We start from the raw sequence: 15,318 nt of genomic DNA on the forward strand, positions 1-15,318 counted from the left end.
TGCACAAAAAGCTTATTTCTCAAATAAAATTGCACAAATTTGTTCACATCCCTGTTAGTGAACATTTTAGTCTTTGTCAAGATAATCCATCCACCTGACAGATGTGGCATATCAAGAATCTGATTAAACAGCATGATCATTACACAGGTGCATCTTGTTCTGGGGACAATAAAAGGCCACTCTAAAATGTTCAGTTTTGTCACATAACAATGCCACAGATGTCTCAAGTTTTGAGGGACCGTGAATTTTTCATGACTGCAGCAATGTCCACCAGACCTGTTGCCAGAGAATTCAATGTGGATTTCTCTACCATAAGCCACCTCCAACGTCATTTTTGAGAATTTGGCAGAACATCCAACCTGCCTCACAACCGTAGACCACTTGTAACCACGCCTGCCCAGGGCCTCCACAGCATTCTTCACCTGCGGGATTGTCTGAAGGGAGGCGGGGCGGGGTGCTGAGGAGTATTTGTCTGTAATAATGCCATTTTAATAATGCCACTTCATCCTCATCAGTGACCATGCCCCACTCACCTGGATGCATAGGGCTAAAGAGAAGAATGCTCGGGTGATGCGGTGGTTTTTGAGGCTCCAACCGTTTCAATTGGACTTAAAACACAGAGCAGGAAAGGAAATGGGAAATGTGGATGGGTTATCCCGCATGCACGCATATTTTGCTGCGGTAGCCTGACCTAGGGGGTCGGATCTAGGGGGGAGATGTGTGGCAAAGAAGAGGGTCGAGTGATAAATGGCAGATATGTGAGAGCAGAACTAATAAACGGGCTCTACCCTCTCACTAAAATGGCCACACCAATCAGAACTACAGATCACAAAATGACCGACCGCCAAAACTACAATTCCCAGAAGCAAGGGGAACGCTCAGAAGGTGGGGCCGACCCACAAATAAGGGGTCAAGACAAACCAGGAAGAGAGAGAAGGGGCTGGAAGGATCTGCGAACCATAGAGAAAGAGACAATATATTTCGACTGGATTTACCGTGTATGAGCTGGACTGTTTGGACTTACCTGTTGGCGTTTGGACCTGGACCTACCGAGAACCCGATTCGTGTACCGAACCTTGCTATCCTTGACCTCGCCTGCGGCCTGCGTGGACCAGGACGGAGAAACAAACACGCAGGTACTGTCCTGTTTGAAAGAACTCTCCTTCTGGAGTGATTTTGGTCATTTGATTTTGGTAATTTGTGACAAACTCTCCTAATCTTGAAGAGGTTTATCACATGTAAACTCACTTTTGAGAAAAGGGCCTTTGAATGCATTCAGCATTGTTCACACCCTCTTAAGCCAGCCCCACCCATCTCTTTATGGATTCACATGTGAGGTCATGTGCTAAACAGTGAGTAGTGTAGTAAAGATGAAGACTAAAAGTGGTAAAAGTAATAGCTTACAATAAGGAAAAATTCCAGGTAAACAAAGTGTCCAGACAAAAATATTTTATTAATATTAGATGATACTTACCCAGTCTAAATTGATGGGTCATGTGAAAGAAATGCTATAACCCCTAGCCACATCCAGTGGTGAAAAATGTACTACATTGTCATACTTCAGTAAAAGTAAAGATACTTTTACTTGAGTAATTTTCTATTAAGGTATGTTACCCAGTAAAATACTACTTGAGTAATGAGTACTTTTGAGTGCCAGGGAAAATGTATGGAGTAAAAAGTACATTATTTTCTTTAGGAATATAGTGAAGTAAAAGTTGCCAAAAATGTAAATAGTAAAGTAACGTACAGATACAACAAAAAAATAAGTATTTTTACTGAAGTACTTTACACCACAGTACATTAGCATACTTCATATACTGTTACACACACACTTATCACATAGTATTCCATACATAAATTAAGGCCATGCAAACTGAGTTGAAACCTGAGTGAGATGCACATGTACAGTACATAAACAGCTGCATGCTCCATATATATATATGGTGGACACTTGATACGGTCAGATTATATTTTTCTGGTATGTCACAAAATCATGTTACATATCAATATTAATTTTATGTATATCAATATTTTCTAAGTCTTGCTAAGTGGAAGGGTCTCTACAGAAGGTGTAAACGGTACAGCCAAATGGTTACTTGCATAGTAGCAATATCAGACATAGATAGTGTCACTATAAATAAAATAATATACAGTATGTACAAGAACAATATCAATAATGATAGCTGAGGTAGTTATATGCATACAATCAGGGGTAAAGTGGCTGAGCAGCAGGATAAAAAAAAAAAATGGTAGCAGCAACGTATGGCGTGTGTGTTAGGAGAGAGTCATTTGAATAGAGGCACTGCAGATATTGCTGATGGCTGGTCTGTCCGAACTACGCATGAACAAGGGAATCTATCTTCGGAGAGCCTGTTTCTGTCCTGCCCTTGACTTTGGTGCAGGACATGTGATGTCCATAGCCTCTTCGTCGCAAAACTCCCTGATCTTCTCAAAAATATAGTTTGTCTAGCTGTGTCCAGTCCAGGTGGTGATTGTACATGCAGACCATCCATGGCAGGAAGGATGTCAGCGTTGCGCAGCAGCTGAAACCTGGTCCCAACAACACCAGGCTCCAGCGCATCAAAGCTGTAAAACAGGAAATAGATAAAAACAATAACCTCATACAATGAAAATTATATTCACCTGAAGTGCTGGTACTGCTTGATCTGTTGCAGCGGCCTGAAGTACGGCGTCAGGTGTTGCCAGCCATAGCTTTTCACAACACCAACAATCTCAGACAAAGTGTTTACTCTGATCTTTCTGAAGCACTGCTTGAAGAGGCCGAAGCACCAGTCGGGGGAAGAAATAATGTGAAATCAATAAAAGTAGTGTCAATCATGTTGGAAGTCAATTAAATAATGAAAACGTGTTGTTTCTGCTTTACATACCAAGTGCTGTCATCGATTCCTTGTAGAGATGCCACACTGCTGCTTTTGTCACATGGGATAGCAGCAGCTTTCAGCCAGTGTTTGTGTCCTGTGTGGTGTCCTGGTAATACTATTACATTATCCTCTGCGTAGTTGTTGAAGTTCACCACTCACTGCAAGTCCTCATGCTTCAGGTGTAACCTGTGCTTGCTTGGGCCAGCTCTCTTTTTGATGGGAGGCATAAGCTTCCTTGTATGACTGGTGTAACCTTTGATTTATAAAGGTTCAAGTCCTTTGTTCTCTATTAACAGGTTAGAGTCCTTTCTTTTTGTTAAACCTTCTTGTTGCATAGAAGTGAGTTGTTAGTTGAGTAAACATTTTTACACATGTGGTTAATGTAAGCCATCGAAAAGCTTTTTGAAGTGAACATCATACGTTTTTATGGGTAGCCAGGGCAAACAGAGACAATTTGTGTCTAAGAAGAGGTTTGAGTCCTCAAAGGGTATATATATATATATATATATATATACACTGCTCAAAACATAAAGGGAACACCTTAAACAACACAATGTAACTCCAAGTCAATCACACTTCTGTGAAATCAAACTGTCCACTTAGGAAGCAACACTGATTGACAAATTTCACATGCTGTTGTGCAAATGGAATAGACAACAGGTGGAAATTATAGGCAATTAGCAAGACACCCCCAATAAAGGAGTGGTTCTGCAGGTGGGGACCACAGACCACTTCTCAGTTCCTATGTTTCCTGGCTGATGTTTTGGTCACTTTTGAATGCTGGCGGTGCTTTCACTCTAGTGGTAGCATGAGACGGAGTCTACAACCCACACAAGTGGCTCAGGTAGTGCAGCTCATCCAGGATGGCACATCAATGCGAGCTGTGGCAAGAAGGTTTGCTGTGTCTGTCAGCGTAGTGTCCAGAGCATGGAGGCGCTACCAGGAGACAGGCCAGTACATCAGGAGACGTGGAGGAGGCCGTAGGAGGACAACAACCCAGCAGCAGGACCGCTACCTCCACCTTTGTGTAAGGAGGAGCAGGAGAAGCACTGCCAGAGCCCTGCAAAATGACCTCCAGCAGGCCACAAATGTGCATGTGTCTGCTCAAATGGTCAGAAACAGACTCCATGAGGGTGGTATGAGGGCCCGATGTCCACAGGTGGGGGTTGTGCTAACAGCCCAACACCGTGCAGGACGTTTGGCATTTGCCAGAGAACACCAAGATTGGCAAATTAACCACTGGCGCCCTGTGCTCTTCACAGATGAAAGCAGGTTCACACTGAGCACGTGACAGACGTGACAGAGTCTGGAGACGCCGTGGAGAACGTTCTGCTGCCTGCAACATCCTCCAGCATGACCCGTTTGGCGGTGGGTCAGTCATGGTGTGGGGTGGCATTTCTTTGGGGGGGCCGCACAGCCCTCCATGTGCTCGCCAGAGGTAGCCTGACTGCCATTAGGTACCGAGATGAGATCCTCAGACCCCTTGTGAGACCGTATGCTGGTGCGGTTGGCCCTGGGTTCCTCCTAATGCAAGACAATGCTGGACCTCATGTGGCTGGAGTGTGTCAGCAGTTCCTGCAAGAGGAAGGCATTGATGCTATGGACTGGCCCGCCCGTTCCCCAGACCTGAATCCAATTGAGCACATCTGGGACATCATGTCTCGCTCCATCCACCAACGCCACGTTGCACCACAGACTGTCCAGGAGTTGGCGGATGCTTTAGTCCAGGTCTGGGAGGAGATCCCTCAGGAGACCATCCGCCACCTCATCAGGAGCATGCCCAGGCGTTGTAGGGAGGTCATACAGGCACGAGGAGGCCACACACACTACTGAGCCTCATTTTGACTTGTTTTAAGGACATTACATCAACGTTGGATCAGCCTGTAGTGTGGTTTTCCACTTTAATTTTGAGTGTGACTCCAAATCCAGACCTCCATGGGTTGATAAATTGGATTTCCATTGATTATTTTTGTGTGATTTTGTTGTCAGCACATTCAACTATGTAAAGAAAAAAGTATTTAATAAGATTATTTATTTCATTCAGATCTAGGATGTGTTGTTTAAGTGTTCCCTTTATTTTTTTGAGCAGTGTCTATATATATACAGTGCCTTGCGAAAGTATTCGGCCCCCTTGAACTTTTCGACCTTTTGCCACATTTCAGGCTTCAAACATAAAGATATAAAACTGTATTTTTTTGTGAAGAATCAACAACAAGTGGGACACAATCATGAAGTGGAACGAAATTTATTGGATATTTCAAACTTTTTTAACAAATAAAAAACTGAAAAATTGGCCGTGCAAAATTATTCAGCCCCCTTAAGTTAATACTTTGTAGCGCCACCTTTTGCTGCGATTACAGCTGTAAGTCGCTTGGGGTATGTCTCTATCAGTTTTGCACATCGAGAGACTGACATTCTTGCCCATTCCTCCTTGTAAAACAGCTCGAGCTCAGTGAGGTTGGATGGAGAGCGTTTGTGAACAGCAGTTTTCAGTTCTTTCCACAGATTCTCGATTGGATTCAGGTCTGGACTTTGACTTGGCCATTCTAACACCTGGATATGTTTATTTGTGAACCATTCCATTGTAGATTTTGCTTTATGTTTTGGATCATTGTCTTGTTGGAAGACAAATCTCCGTCCCAGTCTCAGGTCTTTTGCAGACTCCATCAGGTTTTCTTCCAGAATGGTCCTGCATTTGGCTCCATCCATCTTCCCATCAATTTTAACCATCTTCCCTGCCCCTGCTGAAGAAAAGCAGGCCCAAACCATGATGCTGCCACCACCATGTTTGACAGTGGGGATGGTGTGTTCAGGGTGATGGCCTGTGTTGCTTTTACGCCAAACATAACGTTTTGCATTGTTGCCAAAAAGTTCGATTTTGGTTTCATCTGACCAGAGCACCTTCTTCCACATGTTTGGTGTGTCTCCCAGGTGGCAAGTGGCAAACTTTAAACAACACTTTTTATGGATATCTTTAAGAAATGGCTTTCTTCTTGCCACTCTTCCATAAAGGCCAGATTTGTGCAGTATACGACTGATTGTTGTCCTATGGACAGAGTCTCCCACCTCAGCTGTAGATCTCTGCAGTTCATCCAGAGTGATCATGGGCCTCTTGGCTGCATCTCTGATCAGTCTTCTCCTTGTATGAGCTGAACGTTTAGAGGGACGGCCGGGTCTTCGTAGATTTGCAGTGGTCTGATACTCCTTCTATTTCAATATTATCGCTTGCACAGTGCTCCTTGGGATGTTTACAGCTTGGGAAATCTTTTTGTATCCAAATCCGGCTTTAAACTTCTCCACAACAGTATCTCGGACCTGCCTGGTGTGTTCCTTGTTCTTCATGATGCTCTCTGCGCTTTAAACGGACCTCTGAGACTATCACAGAGCAGATGCATTTATACGGAGACTTGATTACACACAGGTGGATTCTATTTATCATCATTAGTCATTTAGGTCAACATTGGATCATTCAGAGATCCTCACTGAACTTCTGGAGAGAGTTTGCTGCACTGAAAGTAAAGGGGCTGAATAATTTTGCACGCCCAATTTTTCCGTTTTTTATTTGTTAAAAAAGTTTGAAATATCCAATAAATTTCGTTCCACTTCATAATTGTGTCCCACTTGTTGTTGATTCTTCACAAAAAATTACAGTTTTATATCTTTATGTTTGAAGCCTGAAATGTGGCAAAAGGTCAAAAAGTTCAAGGGGGCCGAATACTTTCGCAAGGCACTGTGTATATATATATATTATATATATATATATATATATAAAAAAAACGTTTTGAGGACTCAAACCTCTTCTAGGACACATATATATATCACATACACACAGTTGAAGTCGGAAGTTTACATACACTTAGGTTGGTATCATTAAAACTCGTTATTCAACCACTCCACAAATTTCTTGTAAACGAACTATAGGTTCGGCTAGTCAGTGAGGACATCTACTTTGTGCATGACACAAGTAATTTTTTTTGTTTACAGACAGATTATTTCACTTATAATTCACAGCATCACAATTCCAGTGGGTCAGAAGTTTACATACACTGAGTTTACTTGTGCCTTTAAACAGCGTGGAAAATTCCAGAAAATGATGTCATGGCTTTAGAAGCTTCTGATAGGCCAATTGACATCATTTGAGTCAATTGGAGGTGTACCTGCAGATGTATTTCAGGGCCTACCTTCAAACTCGGTGCCTCTTTGCTTGACATCATGGGAAAATCTAAAGAAATCAGCCAAGACCTCAGAAAAAAAATTGTAGACCTCCACAAGTCTGGTTCATCCATTGGAGCAATTTCGAAATGCCTGAAGGTACCACGTTCATCTGTACAAATAATAGTACGCAAGTATAAACACCATGGGACCACGCAGCCATCATACCTCTCAGGAAGGAGACGCGTTCTGTCTCCTAGAGATGAACGTACTTTGGTGTGAAAAGTGCAAATCAATCCCAGAACAACAGCAAAGTACCTTGTGAAGATGCTGGAGGAAACCAGTACAAAAGTATCTATATCCACAACCTGAAAGGCTGCTCAGCAAGGAAGAAGCCACTGCTCCAAAACCGGCAATAAAAAAAGCCAGACTACGGTTTGCAACTGCACATGGAGACAAAGATCATACTTTTTGGAGAAATGTCCTCTGGTCTGATGAAACAAAAATAGAACTGTTAGGCCATAATGACCATCGTTATGTTTGGAGGAAAAAGGGGGAGGCAGCATCGCGTTGTGGGGGTGCATTGCTGCAGAAGGGACTGGTGCACTTCACAAAATAGATGGCATCAAGAGGTAGGAACATTATGTGGATATATATATATATATATATATATATATATATATATATATATATATATATATATATTATGTGGATATTGAAGCAACATCTCAAGACATCAGTCAGGAAGTTAAAGCTTGGTCGCAAATGGCTCTTCCAAATGAACCATGACCCCAAGCATACTTCCAAAGTTGTGACAAAATGGCTTAAGGACAACAAAGTCAAGGTATTGGAGTGGCCATCACAAAGCCCTGACCTCAATCCTATAGAAAATGTGTGAGCAGAACTGAAAAAGTGTGTGCGAGCAAGGAAGCCTACAAACCTGACTCAGTTACACCAGCTCTGTCACGAGGAATGGGCCAAAATTCACAACGAGGAATGGGCCAAAATTCACTCAACTTATTGTGGGAAGTTTGTGGAAGGCAACCCGACACGTTTGACCCAAGTTAACAATTTTAAGGCAATGCTACCAAACACTAATTGAGTGTATGTAAACTTCTGACCCACTGGGAATGTGATGAAAGAAATAAAAGCTGAAATAAATCATTCTCTCTACTATTATTCTGACATTTCACATCCTTAAAATAGTGGTGATCCTAACTGACCTAAGACAGGGAAATATTACTTGGACTAAATGTCAGGAATTGTGAAAAACTGAGTTTAAATGTATTTGGCTAAGGTGTATGTAAACTTCTGACTTCAACTGTATATACACCCACATATATATATTGGGGTTAAATAAATACAGAAACATATATATATATATATATATATATAACAACTGGACTTCCGGCGCTGACAGAGATGGCCGCCATGCTTCTCGTTCCTAGGTATTTTTTTTTTTTAGGTGTTATTTCTTACATTGATACCCCAGGAAATCTTAGGTTTTATTACATATAGTCGGGAGGAACTATTGGATATAAGAGCAACTCACCAACATTACTACCAGGAATACGACTTTCCCGAAGCAGATCCTCTGTTTGGTCCACCACCCAGGACAATGGTTCGGAACCCAGCCGGCGACCCAAAACAACGGCGCCGTAGAAGGGGCAGATGGAGCGGTCTTCTGGTCAGGCTCCGTAGACGGGCACATCGCACACCGCTCCCGAGCATACTACTCGCCAATGTCCAGTCTCTTGACAACAAGGTGGACGAGATCCGAGCAAGGGTTGCATACCAGAGAGACATCAGAGACTGTAACGTTCTTTGTTTCACGGAAACATGGCTCACTCGAGACACGCTATCGGAGTCAGTACAGCCACCTGGTTTCTTCACGCGTCGTGCCGACAGAAATGGGCAGCTCTCTGATAAGAAGAAGGGCGGGGGTGTATGCCTTACGATTAACGAGACGTGGTGTGATCATAACAACATACAGGAACTCAAGTCCTTTTGTTCACCTGACTTAGAATTCCTCACAATCAAATGCCGACCGCTTTATCTACCAAGATAATTCTCTTCGATCATAATCACAGTTGCGTATATTCCGCCCCAAGCAGACACATCGACGGCCCTGAAAGAACTTCATTCAACTCTATGTAAACTGGAAACCACATATCCTGAGGCTGCATTTATTGTAGCTGGGGATTTTAACAAGGCTAATCTGAAAACAAGGCTCCCTAAATTTTATCAGCATATCGATTGCGCAACCCGGGCCGGCAAAACCCTGGATCATTGTTATTCTAACTTCCGCAATGCATATAAGGCCCTCCCGCGCCCTCCTTTTGGAAAAGCTGACCACGACTCCATTTTGTTGCTCCCAGCCTATAGACAGAAACTCAAACAGGAAGCACCCGCGCTCAGGTCTGTTCAACGCTGGTCCGACCAATCGGATTCTACGCTTCAAGATTGCTTCGATCATGTGGACTGGGATATGTTCCGCATAACGTCGAACAACAACATTGATGAATACGCTGATTTGGTGAGCGAGTTTATTAGCAAGTGCATCGGTGATGTTGTACCCACAGCAACTATTAAAACATTCCCCAACCAGAAACCGTGGATTGATGGCAGCATTCGCGCAAAACTGAAAGTGCGAACCACTTCTTTTAATTAGGGCAAGGTGACCGGAAACATGACCGAATACAAACAGTGTAGCTATTCCCCCCGCAAGGCAATCAAACAAGCTAAGCATCAGTATAGAGACAAAGTGAAGTCGCAATTCAACGGCTCAGACACGAGAGGTATGTGGCAGGGTCAACAGTCAATCACGGACTACAAAAGAAAAACCAGCCCCGTCGGGGACCACGATGTCTTGCTCCCAGACAGACTAAACAACTTCTTTGCTCGCTTTGAGGACAATACAGTGCCACTGACATGGCTCGCTACGAAAACCTGCGGGCTCTCCTTCACTGCAGCCAACGTGAGTAAAACATTTAAACGTGTTAACCCTCGCAAGGCTGAAGGCCCAGACGGCATCCCCGGCCGCGTCCTCAGAGCATGCGCAGACCAGCTGGCTGGTGTGTTTACGGACATATTCAATCATACCTTACCCCAGTTTGCTATTCCCACATGCTTCAAGAGGGCCACCATTGTTCCTGTTCCCAACGAAAGCTAAGGTAACTGAGCTAAATGACTACCGCCCCATAGCACTCACTTCCGTCAACATGAAGTGCTTTGAGAGACTAGTGAAGGACCATATCACCCTACCTGACACCCTAGACCCACTCCAATTTGCTTACCGCCCCAATAGGTCCACAGACGACGTAATCACACTGCACACTGCCCTAACCCCTCTGGACAAGAGGAATACCTATGTAAGAATGCTGTTCATCGATTACAGCTCAGCATTTAACACCATAGTACCCTCCAAACTCGCCATTAAGCTCGACACCCTGGGTCTCGACCCCGCCCTGCGCAACTGGGTCCTGGACTTCCTGACGGGCCGCCCCCACGTGGTGAGGGTAGGTAACAACATCTCCACCCCGCTGATCCTCAACACTGGGGCCCCACAAGGGTGCGTTCTCAGCCCTCTCCTGTACTCCATGTTCACCCACGACTGCGTGGCCATGCACGCCTCCAACTCAATCATCAAGTTTGCAGACGACACTACAGTGGTAGGCTTGATTACCAACAATGACGAGACGGCCTACAGGGAGGAAGGTGAGGGCCCTCGGAGTGCGGTGTCAGGAAAATAACCTCACACTCAATGTCAACAAAACAAAGGAGATGATCGTGGACTTCAGGAAACAGCAGAGGGAGCAGCCCCCTATCCACAATGACGGGACAGTACTGCAACTTGCCTATGCCGTTCGGCCATCACTCACTTATATTTTTATGTACATATTCTTATTCATTTCTTTACACTTGTGTGTGTATAAGGTACTTGTTGTGAAATTGTTAGGTTAGATTACTTGTTAGATATTACTGCATGGTCGGAACTAGAAGCACAAGCATTTCGCTACACTCGCATTAACATCTGCTAACCATGTGTATGTGACAAATACAATTTGATTCGAAGTTAAAATAATGCCATTGTTAAGTGAGAAAACCACTCTGGAAAAGGGTGGGACAGCTCCTCTGGATGTGAGTATGAAAAATATTTTAATTCACTGTCTAGTGATATGAAGAACCATTTTAAAGTAGAGAAGTGTAGGCTGGAGGTCTCTGATGGGTTTATTTAGTCAGCCGTTGGAAAGAACTGATTGATTAGCAATCAGGGGCCAATCTCGGGTGAAGAAGCATAGTAAGATGATCAGAACATGATAAGCGTCAATGTTGTACACCACAGTCATCATATTAGGAATATCTAGGTGAAATATCCTGAAGTATCGGGACATGCGTACTTAGGGAAATATGGGAAATATCAATTTCTCTTCAAAGCAGGACATGTTACTTTCACCTTTTTGTTTCCTTCATTACAGGTTATGAGAATCTACAGTCTGAAGCAATATCCCTTGATCCATGGACTGTACTTGAAATGATACAAGATCACCGGTGAAGTGTTCATTAGAAGTCCTTATCAATCAGTGGAACAGAAGAATAATTACTCACTACCGGCAGACTGTCAGAACATAATTTCTAATAGTTATCTATGTGGGACTGATACCAGTGTGTAAGAGCTGTTCACTTTTAAAGGACTTGGTGAATGATTACCTTGCCAATAGGACAATTGAATATTATTGTCTTGTAGACAATCATTTTTTTTGTGTGAGTTTCCTACCTAATACAAGATGTGGTAGGAATCGTAAGGGACATCATCATTAAACCTGTTAATACTTATTTTCTATAACTTTGTTTGAAATCTATTTCTTATTGTAACATCAAGTGTTTTATAGAAATGCAAGGTGTTTAATGTGAATGATTCTATGCTTACTGCCAACGTTTTATATACTGTCTATTTTTACATGTTTTTTTATTGTTTTCTAAAAATACATTTTGAAGAATATTTATTTTTAAAATGGTCTAGGGGGAGTGTAAGAATATTTCCAAGATAAATACACAAAGCAGAGTACGAGAGGTCAAGAGGACAAAAAGTCAATAGAGTACTAACGATCAACAGAAATAGTTGTTTTTCTGTAATATCAATGGGTTAGAGACAAGGAATTTTAATTGTCAACCACAGGCTAGTGCTGGGTTATAAAACTACATCCTGTCCCTTTGTTCTGTAGAGAGCATCACTGAGGAGAGAATCACCAAGGACAGGGGAGCATGAACATCTACCATCTACCGCCCCGCATGATTTGTTCATTTTGAATAAACCTATTTTCCTCCCCCTGATTTGCTTTGGGGTCTGTGTTATTGAATAATAACATCAACTACTAACACGTCACGTTAACATTAGCTAAAGTTAACCAAATATGTTTGTACATAAATCAGGGATTTCCTCATCGTCTGATTCATTTTCAGAGTCAATTTGGCACTATCGTCCTCCAGAAAGTAGTCCATCACAACTTTTTCCCACAGACCTTTGTCAATAGCGCCTGATAAAATCAGGACAGCAATGTTATTGAGAGCAATAGCAACATATTTGCAGTTCTCCATGGCTAATGTTATATCTTATGAAAAAAAAATTGTATAAAGGATTATCTATGCATAACAAGCAGCTTATTTTATAGACTCAAGATGCAACACCGCAGACCAATCTGAAACTCATCTCTCGGCAGGTCCACCCCACTCATTATCTCAGCCAATCATGGCTAGTGGGAAGGTTCCTGCCTTTTCTTTTGCTATACCGACTAGGCTCATAATTTAACAACTTTATTCGCATTTACAGATGGCATGAAAGTTCACATGTTCAAGAAGGCATTTTTGCCAAAAAACGCATTTTGATTTAAAAAAAATGGTTTACGTTCAAATGGCTCTCCTGTGAAGTCGTTACTTGCAACATACGCCTAGTTTCCTGAAACGGGTCACATTTGGGGAGTTTCTCCCATTCTTCCCATTCATTATTATTTGTAGATCAGTCAGTCACAATTTACCTATGATATATTGCGGTTTTGATCGCTAAGCGCCACAAATGTGTGGCCAGTTGAAGCAAAATGGTAATTAAAAGCACCACAAATTTCGACCATAGTAGAACATCATGTCGGAGGATAACAACACAGACAAATTAATCAAGGTAAGGGTGATTCATTTGAATACAGAACAATTGTTTGGATATTGGATTTGGTTATTAAAAGCACCACACATTTTTGGCCAGCTGAAGCCAAATGGTTATTAAAAGCAGCAACGAGGGGGTGCAGTTTTGTTTAAAAGATTTGACCACTGTGCAGAAGTTAGCTGGATTACCACCACTCTCAGATACACAATTCAATAAATATGTTGATTTTGCTTTTTCTAACCAGAGATAGACATCTATTTCTCATTGTCTGAAGGACTGGCAATTAGACGTAGAATCAGTCAGTCTTTACCCACGCTACATTTATTTCCTGTAATTTAAGACAATTCATGCGTGAACCAAGGATTAGATCTGTTTTTTACCCTTATCTTTTTGTACAGCACATGTTTATCTGCAACAGAATTAAATTGGGAAACAATTAAGGGCCTGATCGGAGTCAGTGATGGTTGGCACAATCCACCAGTCACTCATCCCCAGCTCAGACACAAAATATTGCTCATTAAAATAAAAAAATGTCTATTTGTAATACCCAAATCTCGCTTATGCAGTATCTAAACACCTCTTATGCAGGAAACGGGACAATGGTCACTGAACTCATTAGCAAATATCCCATTGGCTGTACAATTATGAGGGGCATTTGTTAGAATAATATCTAAAAGAGTAGATTTGTTAGGGTGTTTAAAGTTGGAGCGAGTTGGTTTAGTTATCAGCTGAGTTAGATTTAGCTCAGAGGTGGTAATGGATACAGAAACATTTAAATGGCTCTTTATGTATATGGCGACTACTTCTCCTCTGCCAACTTTGTCAGACTAAAAACATTATAATCAGTCAGAAACACACCAGAGTCCGGCATAGACTCCTTTAACCAAGATTCAGTTATAACCAGAATGTCCATGTTGGTACAGAAGCCAGATAGAATAAAAATTATTTTCCCCAAAGCTGCAGCTGTGGGATTTCAGATCAGAGTCTCTTATAAGAACATGCCATGCTCAGCAGGCTTTCTATTAGAAAATACCATGGGGTTGGCTTGAATTGGAATAGATACAAGACTGCCTAGAACCGAACTATTAGGCTGAACCACTGAATCCATAATTCCTCCCTGGCTTATTAATTTGTTGTCATTTCAAACAACAATATATTCAAAGTGCTGCCCACTATATTCCAGCTATTGAATTATAATAATCTTTCTATTTCCATTATTCATACAGTTCACCAATAAACTAGGCCTAGATTGTTTGCCCATATTTACCATTCAGCTCTACGTGGCACAATTTGGAGATGATAACAAAAGTGTAGTAAATGCAGAAATTGATGAAAATGCAGGAAATTATTTTTGGTTTAAGTTATGTTTTATTCTCTTCAATCAGAATGTATAAAGCCCCATTGAAATCACTAATAATGTATTTGTTGCCACCCTAGGCTAATTTAGAACTTTTATTATTCAAAAACATAAAATACCGTCAAAAACGTGATATGATATTTTGGCCGTATCGCCCAGACCTAGGTCAAAAACTCAATCATGGACACTCTTACTGACAGTTGTGGCTGCTTTGTATGATGTATTGTTGTCTCTACCTACTTGACCTTTGTGCTGTTGACTTTTTTGTTTGTGCCATGTTTTGGTGCTGCTACCATGTTTTGTTGTTGTCGTTGTCATGTTGTGTTGCTACCATGCTATGTTGTCATGTGTTGCTGCCTTGTTATGTTGTCTTAGGTCTCTCTTTATGTAGTGTTGTCTCTCTTGTTGTGATGTGTGTTTTGTCCTATATTTATATTGTATTCATTTTTTAAATCCCAGGCCCCGTCCCCGCAGGAGGCCTTTTGCCTTTAGGTAGGCCGTCATTGTAAATAAAATATTTGTTCTTGCCTAGTTAAATAAAGGTTAATTAAAATAAATAAAGGTTAAATAAAATAAAGACATTGCATGCATCAACCAATGGTTGAGTGCCACGTCATCGACTGACAGATTGCTGTAACATATGTGGTTAGCTGATAAGTAAAATACCTATACAGGCATTGTACGATCTTGCATGCATCAGCAACGCCTGGGCAGAGGAATGCGCCCATAGGTTGCATAGCACATTATCGACTGGGTAATTTACTGAATGA

The 15,318-nt window shown here is 41.9% G+C and overlaps 1 long non-coding RNA gene across 1 annotated transcript; it reads left to right on the plus strand.

Annotated features, from left to right (window-relative positions):
• The first annotated feature begins 897 nt into the window (after window positions 1-897).
• LOC106580196 (uncharacterized) lies at window positions 898-12,368 on the plus strand. Its single transcript, XR_001322836.3, has 2 exons — window positions 898-1,136; window positions 11,513-12,368. It is a non-coding gene; the product is annotated as an uncharacterized LOC106580196 (long non-coding RNA).
• The last annotated feature ends 2,950 nt before the right edge of the window (window positions 12,369-15,318 follow it).

The sequence above is a fragment of the Salmo salar genome, chromosome 20 (assembly GCF_965601325.2).
Source record: "Salmo salar chromosome 20, fSalSal1, whole genome shotgun sequence".
Lineage (NCBI taxonomy): Eukaryota > Metazoa > Chordata > Actinopteri > Salmoniformes > Salmonidae > Salmo > Salmo salar.